The following is a 22,687-nucleotide window of genomic DNA, read 5'->3' on the forward strand; positions in this document are numbered from 1 at the left end:
AAACTTGTCTCCGTTGTGTGTGCTGGTTGTGATTGGTCCACTGTACCAAGAGAATGTTGTTTGTGCTGGTTGTGATTGGTTCACTGGGCCAAGAGAATGTTGTGTGTGCTGATTGTGATTGGTCCACTGTTGTGTGTGCTGATTGTGATTGGTCCACTGTTGTGTGTGCTGATTGTGATTGGTCCACTGGGCCAAGAGAATGTTGTGTGTGCTGATTGTGATTGGTCCACTGTTGTGTGTGCTGATTGTGATTGGTCCACTGTTGTGTGTGCTGGTTGTGATTGGACGCCATGGCTGTTAGTTTGCCGTCGGACTGCAGAAGGAAGCCAGAGGCGCTTGGAGAGTTTCTGCATAAAGTTTAGTACATGTGCTCATAGACAGGGAAGACCAGCAGGGGGCGCCACCATGTTTACTGTTTTACTCTCTCCACCAGGGGGCGCCACCATGTTTACTGTTTCACTCTCTCCACCAGGGGGCACTCCATGTGCACCGTTTCACTCTCTCCAGCAGGGGGCCCTCCATGTGCACCGTTTCACTCTCTCCAGCAGGGGGCCCTCCATGTGCACCGTTTCACTCTCTCCAGCAGGGGGCTCCATGTTTACTGTCTCTCTCCAGCTGCTGCTGCTGCTGAATCCCACAGCAGTGGGGGTGAGAGGCTCTCGACTGATTCATTTTTAGATGTATTAATAAAAGAGAAACACTCTTATTAAAGGAAAACCACAAAAGAGAAACACTCTTATTAAAGGGAACCACTCTTCTAAGGGCTAGACGCTGCTGGTGGCCTGCTACTCTGTCAGGTGATTGATTGTTTTTCTACATTTTGGGTATTCTAAAGCTCTGAATTCAGGACCAGCAAAAGGTTCCTGGTTTATGTAATGCTGTGTTTATGGATTTGGGACCAGCAAAAGGTTCCTGCTGAAAGTGACTGAATCACATGGGACCAAGAAAAGGTTCCTGTTGCAAATGACTGCATTATGGATATAAGGCCTGGAAAAAGTTCTTGTTGCAAATGACTGTATTTATGGATGTAAGGCCAAAAAAGGTTCTTGTTGAAAGTGACTATTTATGGATGTAAGGCCAGGAGAAGGTTCTTGTTGAAAGTGACTATTTATGGATGTAAGGCCAGGAGAAGGTTCTTGTTAAATGGTTTATTCTGATCTGAAAGTGGTGCTGTATTTATTGATGTCAAATAAAGTTTCTGTTCACCACAAATTAGTCTAAACATCACCTCACCTTCCAGGAATTAATGTAAATATCACCTCACCTTCCAGGAATGAATGTAAATATCACCTCAATGTAAATATCACCTCACCTACCAGGAATTAATGTAAATATCACCTCACCTTCCAGGAATTAATGTAAATATCACCTCAATGTAAATATCACCTCAACTACCAGGAATTAATGTAAATATCACCTCACCTTCCAGGAATTAATGTAAATATCACCTCAATGTAAATATCACCTCGCTACCAGGAATTAATGTAAATATCACCTCACCTTCCAGGAATTAATGTAAATATCACCTCAATGTAAATATCACCTCACCTTCCTACTGAAACAGGTGCCATTACCTCAGCCGGGTGTGTATGGAAGAATATTAGACTCAAAAGTTTTGTACGTGTGTATCACGTTTTGAAACTGTAGAAATTATCTGTACAAGTAATTGTCAATATCACAAATATGCCCTACACTTACAAATCTATTCTACGGGTACGGATCGGTTTTACAGCTACAAATCATCCTACAGTTAAAAATATTTTACAATTACAAATATATTCTACAATTACACATCAATATTCTACGCACAAAAAGCTGCTCTACAGTTACAAATCTTTTCTACAGGTGTACAGACTTTTGCACCACCTTAGGGATGAGAAGTGTCTCATATGTATTGTGTGTGTGTGTAACAGGATTTGTAACTGTAAAAATGATTTGTGATTTAACAAAAAAATAACACGAACAATTTTAAGCATTACTCATATGTCGTTCACTTACAAATATATTCCACAGGTATTAAATATTCCACAGTTGCTGTCTTTCAATTACGAAACTATTCTGCCATTACAAATCTCTCTCGCACAAGTATTTTCTACAAGTACACAAATACTTTTGAGACTGTTCTGGCGCTTCCTGTTGAATAGCCAATGGCGATACTCAGGTTTGGCTAGCCAACCATGAATCTCAGTTCACTAACCAATCACAGAGCAGGAGCAGCGCCGTCGTTGTCTGTGGGTGTAACCAAACTTGGAGTCTACGCTTGGGATGGGGCCAAGATGGCGTCGTCGTGAGTGGCCATGCGTGTGTAAGTTCCGCAAGAAAACTTCAGTGAAGTGGTAATACAATTGCTAATTACGTTGTGATTTTTTAAAACACTAGGGTATTCTGCTTGCTTAAGCTGAGTACTTCAATACTGAGTGTGCATGGGGAGAAAGACTAAGAGAAAAGGTAAAAAGAAAGTCGAAGAAGTCACGATGCTACAGGATATGGATGGTATGGCATTAATGAGTGCTAACTCCAGTGCAGTTCAGACCCCGGTCGACTCTGGGGAGGAGGATGCCAAAATATGGTTTGATTCATCCCCAGTTCTTGATGGCAGCAATGTTTTAGCTACTGTCCTTAACCCTGACACCCCAGAGAAACCCCTCTGTAAAAAAACGAAACGTAATTCGTCAGAACATGCTGATAAGGACAGCGACAGAAATAAGGACGTGCTGTTAGCTATTCGCGAGTTGTCTGCCAAACATGATGCCACATTTAGTAAGATTTCAGCTATTGAAAAGACCACACAAGTTACCTCTAAAGAAATTGAGAATTTATCGGCAACTGTTAAGCAGCTTGTGTTGGATGTGGGTGAAAATAGGAAGGAGCTAAACCACATGCAAAACGAATTATTGACTTTGAAAGAGGAAAATAAGTTGCTGAAACAAGCCGTGGAAGAGAGTCGACGTTACAGCTGGAAATCTCTACTGAAACTGCACGGTCTGAAAGAATATGATGGAGAGAACGTAAGGGAAGAAGTCATTAAAGCTCTTGCTCAAGTGGCGCCGAACATCCGTGACAGTCTACATATGGGAGTGGACATCGCTCATCGATTAGGACCGAAGGAATCGGGGAAAAACAGATCCGTCATCATCCTCTTTGCAGTGCGGCGCGTCAGAGATGCAGTTTGGCAAGCAGCCAGAAATTGCAAGTTCCTTCAGGAGAATAATCTACGCATCACAGAGCCATTGTCACCAGAGGACAGGGCAGCAAGGAACAAACTTTGGCCCTTGCTGAAGAAGGCTAGAGAGGGGGGTAAGAAAGCCTCCTTCAGGGCCTCATTTGCCCTAATCGACGGAAAGAAATTCCTTTTCTCTGATGTCAAATAAAGTTCAAGGTAAACATTTTGGTGGTCTAGCTAGGTCAACTATTAAGATATCAACCAACTTCCACCTATCCATGTTACATTCGTATAGCCCTGAAAGTTCAAAGAAACTAGGGTAATTGTTTTCCATGGTTTAAGTAATCTTAGGCTACTTTTGTTTTAACAGATTGTCTTTTTTCTGCTCAGTGATTTTCCTTGTTAATTCCATTTGCAGTGTCCCAGCTGTTTTTTTTTTTTGTTTGTTTGTTTGTTTGTTTTGCTGTATATTTAATTATTTAAAAAAAAGAAAAGAAAAAAGTACTAGGCCTAACCCAAATCTGAATAACTTTTCCTATGTTCCTACTAGTACATAATAGGCTATACTGGGATTTAACCTAATCTTTTCTGTTAAGGATTTATATGATACTGAGTAGGCTATTGAACTTACAGTGTTTATAGTAAATTGCAGTTGTTATCCACCTCTCCTTTAGGTGAGTTTCCAAGTTCAGGTTTAAGTGTTAACTTTGTCTTTATGGTATATGTTCTTAAGTCTTTGTCTGTCTTGTCTTTCAATGTAAGAGGTATAAGGGATATGGTAAAGAGAAAAGCCTTATTTTTGTTTTGTAAGAGAAGTGAAGCAGATTTAATTTTTTTTCAAGAGACACACTCGATTGAAACAGACACTAAGTTTTGGAAAGTTCAGTGGGGAAATACTGTGTACTATAATCATGGAAGTAGTAACTCAGCAGGGGTAGCTATTTTTTTACACAAATTTAAAGGGGAGGTACTGGAGGTATCCAAATCCTCTGAAGGGAGATGGCTTATGATGGTTATAAAGCAAGAGGATTTTACTTTTATTTTATGCAACATCTACGGTCACAACTCTCATGCCTGTAACAAAGCCTTGTTTGCTGAAATATCAGACAAAGTAAGATCTCTGTCTGATAAGTATATTAACTCTTATGTTATTTTGGGTGGAGACTTTAATGAATGTGGTGATGCTAGTATAGATAGATTTCCCCCAAAAGTAAGTCAAGGTTTAATTGCCAATAATTTAATTATGTCTTTATGCTCTGATCTTTCGTTGATTGATACCTGGCGGTTTTTCAACCCAGATTTAATTGACTTCACTTGGTCTAACAAAAAATTAACTCTTAAATCTAGGATTGATTTGTTTTTAGTTTCTAGTAGCGCTCTTAATTTAATTCTAGATGTTTCTCACTCAGTTGCACCTATGTCTGACCACAAACAGATATTCCTTAAACTAGGTGATCGACAGAAAACCTCTTCACTACGTGGTTATTGGAAGATAAACAATGCTTTACTAAAGGATGAGGACTTTAATAATAGTATTAAGAATCTCATAGTAGAACTGTTTTCTGATCCTGATAAGGAAGGCACAAAAAAGTGGGAATTCTTTAAATATAAGACAAGGAGTATTGCTATTGATAGATGTAAAAAAATTAAGGCCAAGAAATATCAGTATGAGACCAAATTAGTTGAAAGACTCAATGAGTTACTGACAAGAAATAATATTACTGAAGAGGAAAAAGTAGAAATAAAAGACATTAGTTTAAAACTTGATGGGCTGTACTCAGATTTAGCTAAAGGTGCCTTCATCAGATCAAGAGCAAAGTGGTTAGAAGAAGGTGAAAGGAATTCCGGCTACTTTTTTGCATTAGAGAAAAGGAATGGTCAGAGGAAGGCTTTAACTTCCCTCAACATTGATGGAAATAAATGTAATGATCCTATGGTGATTTCTAAATTTGTCACTAGGTTCTATAGTGAACTTTATTCTTCCAGATTTGATGCCAGTAGATGCGTTACGTTTATGGATAAAGTAAGGAAATATGTTCCAATTATAGATGATAATTACAAATTAATCTGTGATTCCAAAATTACTTTTGATGAAGTTAGAAAAGCTCTACACTCTATGAAAAAAGGCAAGGCCCCTGGCATAGATGGCCTCTCAGTTGAATTTTATATTCATTTTTGGGAACACATAAAAGTTCCTTTGCTTGACATGTACAACGAATGCATAAAACGTAAGGAAATGTCTACAACTATGAAACAGGGGATCATTTCCCTTATTCCTAAATCAGGCAAAGACACACTTTTAATTGATAATTGGCGCCCAATTTCGCTTCTGACCATTGATTACAAGATATTGGCTTTGGTTTATGCCAACAGACTGAAATCTGGTCTTGATGGTATAATCTCAGAGACACAGTCGGGCTTTATTAAGAACCGACACATTACAAACAATATCAGACTGGTGCTTGATCTCTTAGATTATGCTGATGCGATTCGATCCCCAGCTTTCATTTTTTTTCTAGACTTCTATAAAGCCTTTGACACCATTGAGCATTCATTTCTACTGCAAACCCTTAAATTATTTGGATTTGGTGACTCATTTATTAGTATAATTGAGATGTTTTATAAAGGAATAAACAGTTCAGTTATCATTAACCGTGATACATCTACAAGATTCAATATTCAGCGAGGTGTCAGACAAGGTTGCCCGATATCTCCCTTCCTCTTTTTGCTGGTTACTGAACTACTATCTCTATTTATTGTTCATGACCTTGAGCTAAAGGGCATAACAATTTTTGAAAGAGTTATTAAGATTGCTCAGCTGGCGGATGATACAACTTTATTTTTGCATGATAAGTCTCAATTATTGTATGCTTTATCTTTAGTTGAGCAATTCTCTGAGGCTTCTGGTCTGAGATTAAATATTTCTAAATGTGAACTTTTGGCTATACATGAGTGTGGAGATAGCTTTATACACAATATTCCAATAAAAAATACAGTTAAGTATCTTGGTATTCAAATAGTTAAAGAAATAAAGGATAGGCAATCTTTAAACTTTTCAGGGAAAATCATTAAAGCCAAGAATATTCTTAATTCTTGGCTGCAAAGAGATTTGAGCATGCTGGGCAGAGTTCTCCTAGCAAAAGCGGATGGTTTGTCTCATTTTGTATACCCCTCCATTCCGCTATTTATCACTGACAAAAATATAAAAGAGATAAACAAAATCTTTTTGGATTTCATTTGGAAAAATAAACCACATAAACTTAAAAAAGAGGTATTATCTAGTTCTAAAGCCCAGGGTGGGTTAGATTTCCTGGATTTCTCTAATACAGTTAATTCATTTAAAGTAGGATGGATCAGAAGATGTCTCATACAAACAAATTCTATATGGTTTTTTATCCCTAACTATATATTTAACCAGGTTGGGGGCCTCTCTTTTATTCTAAAGTGCAATTATTCACCTACAAAATTATCCGTTTCTTTATCAAAGTTTCATCAGCAGTGCCTTCTTGCTTGGAGATTATGTTTTGTTCACAATTTTTCTCCTCACAAAATGCTGCTTTGGAATAATGAGCAAATTACTATCAGGAACAAATCTCTGTTTTTCCCCAGATGGGTTGATAATGGCATACAAAATGTTATATCGCTGTTTGATAGTTCTGGCAACATCTTGTCATATGAGCAATTTTTATCAATCCACTGCCTTCCAGTCCCTTTTAGGGAGTTCAACTCATTGATTAGGGCTATCCCCACAGGGCTGACCCAACTTATTAGAAACCATTTATCCTACCAGGGTACTCAGAATGTACTGCAATATAGCCTTTGTTTGGGTGGAATCGATCTGGTTGATAGGAAATGTGACAATAAACATATACGCCGAATTTTTCAAACAAAAAAAATAATCACTCCCAGGGGGAAATTTTATTGGAGCTCTTTTGTTCAGGAAATTGTGTGGAAAAAAGCTTGGCTTTTGCCTAACAAATATTGTGTTACAAACAAAGTTAAAGAAGTTCATTTTAAAATCCTCCACAAAATATATCCTGTGAATATGGCTATCTCCAAATATGCAGATGTACAAAGTGAGTGTTCCTTTTGTGGTGATGTTGATGAAACTTTAGTTCATCTATTCTTTGAATGTAAAAAAACTGAATTATTTCTTATTGAGCTCAATAAGTACATTTTTGATCGTTTAGATATAACTTACTCCCTTAGTATGAAAGATATTTTTTTCTATTATGAAAACCATGAAAAGAAATCCCTTGAATATGTAGTAAATTTCTTTATTTTGCAAGCAAAATTTTTCATTCACAAGCAAAAATGGCAAAAATCGCAGCCTTCTTTCCCTTTATTTTCTTTAGAAATGGATACGCTTGTCAATACCTTACAGGTAGTTAGAAACAACTCAAAAAATGATAGGCTGTTGTGTCTTATTAACACAGCACTTAACAGATAATCTGTCTTCTCTTTACATAATTGATCTTTTCTGTACTTATTGTTTGTGTATGTGTGTTTTTATTTATTTATTTTATTATTATTATTATTGTATTATTATTACTGTCCTTTTTGTACTGTCTAATGTATATGTATTGTGTCGAATTGTTCAATAAAGCAATTTAAAAAAAAAAAAAAAAAAAAAGAGTCTACGCTTGGAGCACGCTAGTTTCCTGTATTCCTTGAGGTATGTTGGTAGCCTACACCACACAGACTTGTTCTATGTCCACTATTCCTTGTTAATACAGCCAGTGTACCTGATATACGGGGCAACGAGGTGAGATCAATCAATGGCAACTAATGTGGGCAACAGACAAATAACTATTATATAGGAAGCTACCGCTAGTTAGCCAAATCCCACTCAATCTCAATGTAGAATAGCAATGGTAGCTACATTTTCAGTTTAAGCAGCATACAAGCGCGAACGGATATGTAGTGTGTGGACGGATGGAAATAAATAACAACACTCAACATACTTTTGAAGACATTTTGTTTCAAGTTTGTAACAAATGCGGTCAAAGTTTTAAGGGAGTTTGTCAGTCATAAGGTAGGCTCAGCATTATTATCAAGAGGTGTGCTAACCATTAGGCCTCGTATGCCAGGTCTACCTCCAGATTGTGAGGTGCTATTCGGACTTGACGAACTCTTATAGTAGGCTGACACCAGTTGGTATGTTTTGTCACACATATCAATGGTTACTTATTATTAACTTATAACTAACTCCAGAGCAATCTGTTGAGCATCAAACCTACAGTACTACGGTTTTTCTGCAGTAAGGAGTTTCTGTTGCATGAGCTAGGCTATGTTGGCATTTTCTGATGGTTCTTCATGGCTGATCATAAGGTACAAAATAAATAATACAGAAATACTGTGCTGGGCATTGGTAGACACATTCATCTGTCTGTATCTATTTCTTCTGTGTAAGCAGGTTCTTATGGATCCCCAGTTGCTGCCTCCTGAAGCATAGGTGGGTCATAAAATATATTTTACTCTCTATAAAAATAGGTCGCCGCCCGATGTGAGTTTCAAAAAGCATACCTTTTGAACTTGTTGACGGCAGTATTCTTACTTAAAACAACATCCTCGGATGTGTATGTTTAAATTTTGTAAAAGTTAAAGAGAAATCACTACTATTCTATCTTTAAAGTCAGTTTATTTTCAAAAATTTTTGTTGGTTCCTGTCAGTGATAGATCATTATCTATGATAAATTTATCTACACTGGCAGGTTATTAGAGAGGCTGAAAACCAGACTGGAACAGGCTCTTCAAAGGCAGCCTCTGGACCTAGACTATTTATCAATACCCCCTTTAGGAAGCACCATTAATGCTTAATAACTTCCTTTCACCTTCATTATTGTATTTGGGTGAAGGGAGAAGTATAATTCAGATGTTTTTTGTTTTCACAGTGCAGGATTGTATGTTTATGAAGCACATTTAAAATAAAATATTGACTGTTACCACATGCAGTGGGTCCCATTCAGAAGTGGCCACTTCTTTCGCACTTTCTGTGATTCATGCAGCTGTGTGAAATGTATTAAAACTTATCGCCACAAGGTGGCAGTTTAAGTCCGCTGTAGCATTTGTAAACAGGGCAGTGGAGTGCATTCAAAGGCGTTGCAGTGGCAGTGAGATACTGTAAGCAGAACGAAACTGAAGATCACCTCGTTGAAGTCATACAGTAGACTAGGCTAAATCTGCGCACTGTTTTTGTTGCAGATCATTTTGAAAAGAGTGGTTTGACCAGATGAGGCGGAGGTTGACGAAGATGAAATGGAAGACTCATGCCGTGTCACAGCCTACCTCAGACAATACGTTGTAAGTGGTATGACAAATATTTCCTAAGATATCTCCCCCCCCCCCCCCCCCCCCCCCGATTTTGAAACCTGGCTGATCAGAGTGATTTGGATTTGATGAGAGATCTGTACTTGAACCACTCGCAGACTGAAAAATATGTGAAAGTATCCCAATCCGTGAATTGGTGAAACACACTGAGCACACAGTGAGGTAAAGCACTCACTAATCCCGGCAGTGAGCTGCCTGCAACAACAGCGGCGCTCGGGGAACAGTGAGGGGTTAGGTGCCTGCTCAAGGGCACTTCAGCCGTGCCTACTGGTCGGGACTCAAACCGGCGACCCTCCGGTTACAAGTCCGAAGCGCTAACCAGGCTAGCATTGTATAACAAACGAACTACTACTAAAAGTATTTTCTGATATTGTCTTTTAATTCTTACAGGTTCTTTAGAGACATTGAAAGACCTGGTGGTCTTCTGGACGGGACACCTTCAAAGAAGCTATGGATGCAACGCTGAAATAAAGCAATTATGGTTTTGGCTTGATCTAGTGTTGTTTTCTGCAAGTTCAATGCAGTATAGTCAACAATTTCAGTGTTTCAGACGGTGACCAGAGTTCCAGTTGTTGAATGAATAAACTATGCAATGAGAAACTGTATGCCGGTTGCTATTTTTCCTAGTTGTATATTTAACTACAATGAGTGCACCATATGCAGTAGCCAGAAAAGTTGTGATTTTGTTTCTCAGCTGCCACAAGGCACCTACGTGTATCCCCAACTTGCTCTGAGAAACTGGCTCTGGTAAGAATTGATGTCTAAGTTGCTTTGGATAAAAACGTAAGCCTAATGAATAAAATTATTTATTAAAGTTCACATATCCCAGCATTAGGGAATAATATTTAGAAATGCAATTTTAAATTTATCAGACAGGACAGGGGAGAAGTCTACAATAATGGTGTTCAAAGACTAGAATACAATAGACCTAAGAAACACATTTTAAAGAACAAATATATGAGGGAAGGAAATGTATTTTCTATTCAGTGGTAGGCTACATGTTCTCCATGCTGATGTAGAGAATGGTCCAGTGATCCAGTGGAGTGATCTTGAAGGCCCTTGATAAGAGATATTACATCAGTGTTTCTCAAAGTTTTTCAGAACAAGGACCACTTAACCAATAAATAAAAAAACCTCACAGACCACCTAGCTAAACAAAAAAATAGTAGGCCTACTCATTGAACCACCTTGCTTATTGTCAGGATTCATGATTTAAACTGGCATAGCTTACATAGGCAGTGTTACAGAACTGTTTGGATTTACATAAAAGTTGTTCAACATCGCAAACAAATCATCTATAGGCCTATTATATTTTAGCATGCCTGCTCGCGAACCACACTTTGAGAAACACTGGCTTAGGCTACATGAATAGACAAAAACAACGATGCATATTTACATGCACACTGAAACACTATGTAGAAAGAGAGCATTCTGGAAAAGCATGATTGTATGTGTAGTAGTTTATCTGCACTGGTACAGTTGACAAATTATCAAAGTTAACGAACCATCAGAAATGTAAAACGATGACTGTAATTAACATAGCTTAAGTCGCCCATTTGAAATGTAAATAAATTGATAACTTAACTACCTAGGAACAGCCAGAAAGATAACTGCCGATAGAGAGGGGACACATTTTGTTAACTACTTGCCCCGTGTATCAGGTACACTGGCTGTATTAACCATCAATGTACCTCAAGGAATATAGGAAACTAGCATCGGAGCCCGTTCCTTTCTCTGCTAGCGTGCTCCAAGCGTAGACTCCAAGTTTGGTTGCACCCACACAACTAGCCACGACAACGGCGCTGCTCCTGCTCTGTGATTGGTTAGTGAACTGAGATTCATGGTTGGCTAGCCAAACCTGAGGATCGCCATTGGCTATTCAACAGGAAGCGCCAGAACAGTCTCAAAAGTATTTGTGTACTTGTAGAAAATACTTGTGCGAGCAGCAGAGATTTGTAATGGCAGAATAGTTTCGTAATTGAAAGACAGCAACTGTGGAATATTTAATACCTGTGGGATATATTTGTAAGTGAACGACATATGAGTAATGCTTAAAATTGTTCGTGTTATTTTTTTGTTAAATCACAAATCATTTTTACAGTTACAAATCCTGTTACACACACACACAATACATATGAGACACTTCTCATCCCTAAGGTGGTGCAAAAGTCTGTACACCTGTAGAAAAGATTTGTAACTGTAGAGCAGCTTTTTGTGCGTAGAATATTGATGTGTAATTGTAGAATATATTTGTAATTGTAAAATATTTTTAACTGTAGGATGATTTGTAGCTGTAAAACCGATCCGTACCCGTAGAATAGATTTGTAAGTGTAGGGCATATTTGTGATATTGACAATTACTTGTACAGATCATTTTTACAGTTACAAATAATTTCTACAGTTTCAAAACGTGATACACACGTACAAAACTTTTGAGTCTAATATTCTTCCATAGGTGTGTAGTGTAGTGTGTGTGACTTCAAGGCACCTAACCCTAACCCTAACCCTAACTCTTGCCTAAACCTAGGCCTAGTGCCTTCCATGCAGCGCTGCCTGGAAGATGACGTTGGCCTACTATAACATCGACCTGCTGGAACAGATGCCATTACCTCAGCGCTGCCTGGAAGATGACGTTGGCCTACTATAACATCGACCTGCTGGAACAGGTGCCATTACCTTAGCCGGGTGTGTAGCCTAGCAACCATGGCCAGCTTTAGAATGGGGGGGGGGCAATACCCCTCCAAATGTGTCTTCTTCCCCACCCAATATGAGGCTTGCTCGCGGTCAGTGTTAAAGTACTAGAAAGCAATCGTACTAGAAAAAGACTTTGGTAGAAGTGAAAGTTACCTTTTAGAATAGTACTTAAGTAAAAGTCTTAAAGTATCTGATATATACTGTACTAAGTATCAAAAGTAATTTTCTGATATTTAATGTACTTAAGTATTTGAAGTAAAAGTCAAAAGCAAGCGGTTTTATTTTGAACTTTTGTGAACTTTATTTTGGCTTTCTTATAGTAAAGCATAAAGCATATTCAGGGTTCCCATATCTTCTTAATCTCACTCATCAAAACAAAATCACATTCTTTTCTAGGACTTTTCAGGCACAATTCTCTTAAGTTCAAAGAACAAACAGCATATTTTTAGAGCTGACATCAAAGAAAAAAACAGAAACAGAAATGCCACTTTTGTATGAACTTCAGGTAAAAATGAAAAATAAATAACTTATTTAAAAAAAAAAAAAATTACCTGCTGGTAGGGAGACCATTTTGGTCATGTGGTATGAGCATTTAGGGCTTACTCCCCAGGTCACCATCTCACTCTCACACACCCACACACACACAGGCCACCTATGTCCAGCAGCTACTAATATGCCAGTCATTAGTTGAAACTGAAAAGGTGTCTGTTCATCTTCAAAAGAAGTTTTTTGCATGGGTAGGCTATATTGTTGTTTGGTGATTTAGCCTACTCCTTTACTACACCCTCTTCTGAGTAAACAAGGCATATTTATCATGTAGGGTAATTGCTCTTTCTTACATTAAATAACTTTAATTTATCCTCTCTACTTGTCCCTGTAGTCATGGCCTCCTCATCTAGCCTGGCTAGCGCCACCACTTTTCAATGAGTTTGTCGTATTTGAAAAAAATGACGATTGTCTATCAAATGCGTCTGTGCATAGCTCATCATCGTCTTGCTTTTCCCCTTGTTCTGTGATTGGTCCCCTATCTCAGGCGATGGTCTCCAGGCTGCCTTAGCAGCGTGAATCAAATCGAGTGCAAGGCAGCATGGGAACACCCAGGCTACTCCTTATCACTAATTTCGGGCTCATCATTTTCAGTGGTCGACTGGTTGATCTGCTCAGTCTCTCCTGGCCTCTTTCTACCCTCCATCCTTCCTGACGGAGCGTGTCCTACTGAAAAGATAGACTAACGTTAACCCAAAAGTGAAGCGGCCACCGGGAATTCTCCCGATTACCCACCCCGGGCCTGATTCAGTCTTACTCTTCTTGGACTGAAGACAAGTCCTGCGATGCTAAATAGCCTTTCACAGGCCGCTGAGGCAGGTAGCGGAGTGTTCAGCTTCACAGAAAGCTGCCAATGTACAGAAACATTCCTTGCAAATACGGCCACGGGTGTATGACGTTATCTTCACCACTACCCTGTTCACCGAGTTCACCACTATCGTCGGGGTGGTCGTCTATGATAACGGGAGGTCCTCCAGTAGGTGCTCGTGCTTCCATGGCGGTTTCAGTTGTGCGTCCTCCTCCTTTAGCAACAAACAAGCGCTGAAATAGAGTGCGGAGCGTGCGTAATGCAATCTAGGAGCAGTGATTCGCCAAACCTCCCTTATTGCAGTCGCACACATTTCTTCTAATTTTATGTTTTAGTAACGAGTAACGAAGATGCTTAGTGGAAATATAACGGAGTAAAAGTATACATTTTATCTAGGAAATGTCGTGGAGTAAAAGTGAAAGTTGACAAATTTAAATAGCGAAGTAAAGTACAGATACGTAAAATTTCTACTTAAGTACAGTAACGAAGTATTTGTGTGGAACCCGGGCTTTCCAATGATATTAGCTGTGATAAACGGTTCGCGAGAAAATTAATGCTAACAAACTCTTCGCAAAATTCAAATGGCAATTCATTTTGCATTTCAATTTTCAATATTCAGTTTCAAATGTCAATTCGTTTTGCAATTTAATATTCAAAGTGCACTGTAGGATTGCATTTTGAAAACATATTTGGCAAAACTGACAATGCCAGCCTGAAAACAATTTGGATTATTTTGGGCAAAACGTTTTGCCATCGTTTTGAGGCACACTGTAAAAAATGAAACATTGGATTAACTTAATAAAAGTAGAGTAACCATTCACAATAAAGATTTTACATTGATCTAAGGTTCAGAAACCATTCAGTTCAAACTAATTTTCTGCATTTTCTTAATTTGGTGTAAATCAAGATTTTACATTGATCTAAGGTTCAGAAACCATTCAGTTCAAACTAATTTTCTGCATTTTCTTAATTTGGTGTAAATCAATATTTTAAATTGGCTTAAATTAAAATAAATGCATGCATTTCATGCAAACTCTTTACAGAATTTGGTGTAAACTAAACATTTAAATTGGCTTGAATGGAAAAAAAGCTTTTTAACTGACTTGATCTTAATTAAGTTTACTTCAATATGAAATATGTATTCATTGTAAGTAATATAAAAGGCTCTGTAATTGGCATAATCTAACCATTTTAAATTATCTCAATATTTTTTTTCCTAAAAAGTCAGTGAGACCAAACGTTCTTTTAAATATTTATTAACTGTATGAAAAGCAGTTTACAGACATTAACAAATTACAAACAAGTTACAAATACATTGTTGTATAAATACAAATTCATTCAAATGTAAATTCTGTTTTACAATACAATACAATACAGTCTTACAATACAATACAATACAAACACATAACATACAAATACATACAACAGTAAATTATGTTAAGACATATATATATACAAATAGATCAAAGCCACAGCATCAATTGCAATATCAATATCATGTGGATTAACAAATATATATATAAATACAAAAAAAGATTCTCCTGTGTGTGTGTTCTACAAAGCTAACATATTCAATAGAGTCATTGACTGTGCAGCAGAGTACAGAGGCGACATACTTTGGGGGCCATCTTTCTGGGGTGAAGTTCCATTAAGACTTTCTGGATAAATTCAAAAGTAAATTTCAATTCTTTTGGATATTGAAGGTTTAGCACATAGGTTAGTCCAAATAACATTGAGACAGCAGTTGCTGTTGAGGGCAAGTTATTGAGGACCTCTGTGCCCTCAATGAGAACCCTGGTGTCCGTTTCCCTGATGATGACGGCCATTCCATCCAGCTCCAGTCCATCACCTGGCAACACAAAACATAGTAAGGAATGCTGACCAGACTCAGTTGAGTGTGTGAGAGACACCCCTGCTTATTCTGTATTTCCTGAACTGAGTGAGTGTGCAACCCCTGTTGAGTGAGCATAAATGAGTACACCACTGCTTGTTTTGCATTACATAAGCTGCATGTGTAGACCCTGTTATGTGTGCCTGTGTTTATATGACATCCCTGCGGGGAGGGAGAGAGAGAGAGAGAGAAACACGAAGAGGTTAGTGTATAAAGAGTTTACTAAAAAGGAAGGTTCTGAACAACTCACTTGTTCGAAACCTTCCTTTTTAGTAAACTCTTTGTACACAAACAATGTTCTCAATGCTCAAGTTCATGTGTAGAGACACTGATGATACTTAGATCAAAGTTTCATGTTGTGTCAAGCCTTCTTAGTGTTTTCACAATAGTGATTTTGACTCGGTCGTGTATCAAAACAGTAGTGCCCCCACCATTCCCATTCAAAATGCCATTTCAAACTTATATTACATTGATTCAATACATGCTCCCAAAAGTACCAATAACTGGTTTCATGACCATGGAATTACTGCGCTTTACTTGCCTGAACTGCAACGCTATGATCTATGCGGTATTTTTAAGAAGAAGATTAGGCATGAGATACAACAATATCTGCTATGAAAGCAACCTGGGCATCCATAACACTTCAGCAGGGCCACATGAAAAGATTGGTTGAAGGACTATCCAAGCGTACAGTCATTTGAACTATGCCCATTGAACATGCCTCTTGTGCAGTAAAAATAAAGCGCAGACTCCCCAGGCTAATGTTCAATCTTGAAAGATTGAGCTTAGTATGGTGATAGCCAGACTACAAATGTCTGAGCACAAAAGGTCATAAAACAAAATTACAATCCTGTGAATACTTTTACCACAGGCTAACACTTTCAAAAGTCTCAATACAAATTTACAAAGTGCAGAATACGACGTATGACGTATGACAGATATGACGTAAAGAGTAGCCTGCTTGCATGTTTCACGCTTTTTCCAAAGGGTGTTTCCCTCAAATGGTTTCCCTAATGACAAAGTGATTCCTTCGGTTGGTCAGTGTAAAAAGATCAGTGAAAACTTCATTATAACTATTTATTATTTCAATCAAGGCAATGCATTGACGTTATATGATATGAAGGAATCACCTTAGGTCATCATTAGGGAACATCCTTTGGAAAAGCGTGAAACATACAAATAGGCTACGTCCTGTGCATTGACCTTTCCATTAGATTCTGCACTTTGTAAATTTGCATCGATACTTGTAAAAGTGCTAGCCTGTGGTGAAAGTGTTCACAGGATTGTAATTTTGCTTTATGACATGCAATTTTGTGTTTGGATGAGTTACACTTTTTACCTTGAATTACTGTAATGACTGAACTTCGACAACATTCACATTTTTTGAGCCCTTCCAGTATGAACAGTATCTAAGTATGTGTTTGTGTATGGATGGCTGAGCAATGCATGTACCTGGATTTCCTTGATCAGATGGTGAACAGATTCACCAAAGTAGAGGACTAAACATTTGAGAATGGATTCCCTTCTTGTGTTGATGTCCACAACCTGAACAAAATGCATTCATTAAAATGACATGCTCTTATTTTTACCACTTAAAGGAGAAATCCAGTGTGAAACAGACAAAAAGTATATTGAAACACTAAACATTTTGAATGTTCATCATGGAGCAGTTTTTTTTATATATATAACATAACAGGAAATGAACACAACACAAGTGGCAACATTGGAATAAGCGGGATGATGGACTCCACGGCGTTTGGTTCACAAAAGTAAATGCTGCACGTTGGGGCCGTTTTGCCTCCTCGACCGTGCATTTATTTCTGTGAACCGAACACTGTGTCGTCCATTATCCCTTACTGTACATGTTTGACTCAGTCTCACTCAACCGTAATTGTACATACCTCATCTAAAGTCTGCAGAATCCTGCCAGTCCTTTCTTTTATCACGCCACCCTTGTTCCGTATGATCTGCAGAATCTTCGTGGAATGTCTGTCTAACTCCTGTATGAATTTACTCTCCAAGGGCACTGTTGTTATCCTCATAAACTCAGCACTGATCTAAAAAATGAAAACAGCAGAACATACAAAGAGCTTGGGATTAACTTTGGGTTTAAATTGATAAAACTATTTAATAGTGGCAAAAGCTGTAATCAAATTACTCAAAAAATCTGTTATGAATTCCAAAGGAATAAGAATCAACATAGTTTTGCACCAAAACTGACCTCTTCCATTTGCAACAGTGCTGGCCACCTCTCCACGACATTTGAAATCCTTGGCTGGTCATGCACTATCTCTTGCCTCCGGTACCCAAACGTCTTCGCCATCTTATCCTTAACAGTTTGCCTGTTATTTCTGATCTGTACTTCTGACAAAAGACACACTCTTTCCTGTTCCAGGCTCTCTGGAGTCTCATCATTTGGTATAGGAGGAAAATAATTCAACTCGGCCCTTCTAGGTCTCTTTAGGTTCTTAGCAGGGTGGGAGTCCTCACGAGACTTGGATTTGAAAGAATTCAGGCTGAGCTCAGCAGATGTACCATGTGCTTTCAACATAGTGCGGTAGTTTGCCATTTTTACTCTAATCCTTTGTTGCCAGCCACAACTCTCCTCAAAGGGCCCTTGTTGAATTAAGCAGGGGTGTTTCTTAATCAATGCATCTGCCACATCTTTGCAGTCGGCACCTGTTGGGTAGGCTTTGTAGCTGTAAATTGCCTCAGCCAACTTTTCTAAAATGTCTGAAAGCATTTTGGTACCAACTGCAAGCGTAATCCCTTTATGTGTAAACTCAATATTTGCTCTCTGCAACTGACACTCAGTGTCATACGAAAAAAAGTGGAATTTCGAAGACCTTTGGCCACTGCTGTTTCCTTAGAGAATCTGTGTGGCTAGGCAGAGCAGTGTGGCTAGGGAGAACAGTGTGGCTAGGGAGAACAGTGTGGATAGGCAGAGCAGTGTGGCTAGGCAGAGCAGTGTCACTAGTCAATGCAGAGAGCAAGCTGGGGCAGTCGTCATTGTCTATGTCAAGCGAAAGGGTGCTACTCATGGGTGTATTCACTGGGTATAGGGTAACAATGGTGGCTTCAGGGTCTAGCTGGATCACTTTAAGAACGGTGAGGTCCTTAATTACAGATGTTGAGGTTACATTAATAAACAGGTCTCCAAAATCAGCGTCTTTGTACTGTAGCCGTATATGGCCTCCTAGTCCACATGCAGTCTTCACATCCTCAATGAGGGCTTCCACAGTATCGGGAATGTGCAGCTCCATTCTCATGCAATCATTTTCACTGATGATGACCAGCAAGCGAACAGGTGCGATTTCCGCTATGGTGTCCTGAGAGAAATTAGAAAAGTGATAACAGTAGAGTAGAGACAGAGTAGAGACAGAAAAACAGAATGAAAGAGTGAGTGGGAAATAGGGAGAGAGACCATAACATGTTTAGACATTTAGACAATCAGAACAAAGTAAAACTTAAATGTATAGGCCTATTCAAATGACAAAATGCAACAGGCTATAATAGAATGGTGAAATACTAGAACACATGCAAAGACAGTAATTTCCCAATTAGGCAGCTAGCCACATGAATCTCAATGTTGTCAGCACTGGACTAATATCAAATGTTACATATGAAAAATGGGTGCATAAAACTTAAGTCTTGAAATACCATTTGGACTAAAGAATTTTGTGTTGCATTTTAAGGGATACATGCAAAGACGTAAACCACTCGATAAATTCTGACCTTAAACATGTATATATCTTTTCAGAGTAATGAGCCTCATTCCCCCAACTGTGTAGTCCACCAACGGGTATGGATCGCTCAGCTCATTTGGATGAAGGAGTTTTATCTCCTTTGTGGGACATGTCTTCAGTTCATATGCGCTATAGTGTTCCCAGAGCCATGCAGCCAGCTTCATGACAACGAAAAACAGTGTATCCTGGACAACAACCATTTGTATAATCTCAGCAAATTCAGGCACTAGATAAGAATGTTCTAATTTAAGCAATACTGAGGCCAATTTCAGTTCAATGACTTTTGGGGAATCTGTTTCTTCTGGTACAACAGTATGCTCTTCAAATGTTAAGTCTTCATATGGTACATCATCTAAAAGCTCAGTATCACCTTTTCCCAAAGACTCAAAAAGAGGGCTCTCAATAGATCCATAAATAGCTTCAGGTTTGAAATCTGTAATTGAGTAGGGGGTGTGTTTTCTCCATATATGTGTGTAGAAAACTCCATATAGATTTGTCTGGTAAGAGCAACCATTGAACATACAACTGACCAGTTTGTGGTTTCTCAAATGTTTCCCAATGTGTTGAAAATACTCAGTTTCAGATGCAAGTTGACAGTTGTTGCAGATATGACATTTAAAGATTGAAAAACTACTTTTCTGGGACTGTTCAGCTGGATGGAACTTGCTCAAATGGGCAATAAGAGCCCTCCATGTCTTGCATTTACACGGGCAATGCTCAAAAATACAGGGGTAGGCATGCCCCCGACCATAACGATGGTGAAGTCTGATGTGCTTCAGTACTTCATTTCTTCTTAAAAAACAGTCCCCACAGTCTTTGCATTTCCACATAAATGGATAACTGAGGAAACATGATACAGAATGGAAGAGGTATTTTAGTTTGCGGATTGGAGCACAACTCAAATTGCAAATATGTTAGGATGTGGTAGTAAAATGACCCAATTCACCAGCACATAATCAATTAGGCCTAATTTTCCCAAGTCCAATATAAAATTGTCATCTTTTCATCACAGAAGTACATTACGCTTGACTTGTCTTATACAAGGAAGAGACACAATGGCAAAAAGAACTTACCAGTGTTAGCGAAGACTGGACACAACCAAAATACCAGGCACCAGGAACTCGACAAACCAAGCAGCAGCTTCCCTAAAATTCAAACATAAAAACATTTTCAGTTTTTCAGTTTCAAAGTCTAAATGCATTTCCTCTTTCACAAACATTTAACATACAACAAAATCCGCGTTCATATTGGCTTTGAACTCCCCGAGCGGAGCCAGTATAGGAAAAAGTGCCTAAACTCCGTGGACACGTCACTCGCATATTGAGGTGATTAATTTAATTGTCGGCGGAGAAATGCAATATACTGCAAACTTTGGTCATGAAAACTTTTTTTACAGAGAGGGTGAAACTATTTTTCCCCTTTCATAATGTCCGTTCAATCAGTCTACGACCGTTAGTAATAGGATTTCCCAGGTAGACAAATGGTGCAATAATGCCACCTAGTGGCCGCATGTATTTACGTCGCGGTGAACACAAGGCACTGTGGAATCTTCCATGAACTTAACTAGAACTATGCACGATATCTTAAACATACAATAATTCAGAATCTTATGGCAAAGTAACATTACATCCACATGTTAAAATAGGATAGATGTAAACCAATGTAGCAGCTACATTTAAACCGTTTAGAAGCATTTAATACAAAATATCAAGCCAAGATGAACGTAACCTAACGTGATCCAAGCGGTTTTGTACACGCAGGCTTACAACACTTTTTACAGCTCTTCTAGTCGTGGTAAAATGAGATTGTTGGTGCATAGCTAATTAAGATACACTTATGGTGTGGGTGCTTGCGTTTCTTTACGATTCTGCCTTGTTAGTGTGTATAGAAATTAATATTAGCAAGTGACACACACACAGGGCGATAATACTGTACGGGCGATTTATAACGTCTCATTCAGATAGCAATCTTGGCCATAATATTAACAGCATTACAACTTAATACTCTACAAACAGTACTGATACACATTTAGGTGTCAACATCAAAACTCACGTTTTATAAATTACGCACATGAGGCACAAAGTCTCATTCTCACTCCACTGCTGCATCTAACTTCAACGCCTGCCCTGCGAGAACATTCTGGCGGTCTTTCTAACAGTAGCACTATCCGAACGTTAACGTTAGCATGTTCATAGCTGCTAGTTATTATTTGTTAGCTGTCAAATGGCACCAGGTTAACGCTATACCGCTAAAGCCAAAATTGGCGTTATAAAAACTTCAAATCTGCGTGTCTGTTCATTTAAATGATATGACCTTGATGCTATACTAATATTTAAATGCTAGGTCATGCTATCCTGCAAACGTGTAGCACTATAAGCGTAGAATAGAGCTATACGTTAACGGTCACTGCCATTAGCTTGCTAGCTTCTAACCTGGCTATCAGTAAAACGGTGCCAAGGAAGTCACCTTTTAAAAACGTAACTAGTCACCTTAAAATGATAGTGTAAGTACTGAAATAAAGGGCAAGGATAACGGAGACGTGTCATGTTGGTTAATTCCTCCCTTACCTGACAAAGTGTCCTCCTGTTCTGCCGAAAACAACCGTCCACTCAAGTTCTGCTTTCGGTGTCTTCCAGAAGTTTCTCTCGAGTTTTAATGTGTGCGCATGCGCGAATCGTGCTTGATCGATAAAAGTCATTTGATCGAATGTATAATTTGTTATGTTATACTTTTATATTGTATCAATCTAAGAAAATAGATTGAAGAACACACACAATTTACAAAATGTAATTTTACTTAACAATCTAATACTTTTAGGCTATTGGGATGAAAAAAAGTATATCAAATGAAATACAGCAATGTTTTACTTTTTACAGTGCATTTTATTCAAATGGAAAAGAAATAGCACCCCCCGTGATTGCATTGCACTTTGCCACGCTCTTTGTGTTGCAAAAATGTTAAATGGCAATTCGATCTGTAATCTGTCAAGTCACTCGTCAAGGCGGGAACTAAGCTACGTCACTTCCAGTTAGCGTTTGCAATGGAGGAGTTTGCAGCTGCAGGTCTCAGGCTTATGATGTAGAACACCACCGTGTCAACGAGTCTGAGAACTTTTCCATGTCCTGCATATTTTCAAAAAGGAACGTAAAAGGCTCCTTGTAGTCCCACTCAGTCGCCTCCTCCAACACCCTCCATGCAGTGAGTTGATCGTCGTGATCCATTGACATGTACGACGGTTCCTGCACCCGTCCAGTGAACCGCCCAGGACTGCTCCTCACCGTGTATTCCAATTCCGCCGCATACATGTCTTTCAACGTGATGGGCAGCTACTCTTTTACCTCCGTTAGCACTAGTGCTAACTAAAACAGGTGTAACAGTTGATGTTAGCAGCATAATGCTAATATTATTTTTACAAACCCAAACTAACTTACCTCTTATATAACGAAATTTCCAGCCATATGTTTGACCTTCTTCTGCATCGCCGGATCCACCAACCCTTCAACTAAATA

General features: G+C 38.6%; 1 long non-coding RNA gene across 1 annotated transcript; it reads left to right on the forward strand.

Annotated features, from left to right (window-relative positions):
* The first annotated feature begins 2,265 nt into the window (after positions 1 to 2,265).
* Positions 2,266 to 10,098, forward strand: LOC143103065 (uncharacterized). Its single transcript, XR_012982711.1, has 4 exons — positions 2,266 to 2,305; positions 8,580 to 8,618; positions 9,368 to 9,466; positions 9,884 to 10,098. It is a non-coding gene; the product is annotated as an uncharacterized LOC143103065 (long non-coding RNA).
* The last annotated feature ends 12,589 nt before the right edge of the window (positions 10,099 to 22,687 follow it).

The sequence above is a fragment of the Alosa pseudoharengus genome, unplaced genomic scaffold, assembly GCF_046254945.1.
Source record: "Alosa pseudoharengus isolate Yale_2024_CS ecotype anadromous, Long Island Sound unplaced genomic scaffold, YU_APseudo_1.1 YU_APseudo_1.1_scf_4, whole genome shotgun sequence".
Classification (NCBI taxonomy): domain Eukaryota; kingdom Metazoa; phylum Chordata; class Actinopteri; order Clupeiformes; family Clupeidae; genus Alosa; species Alosa pseudoharengus.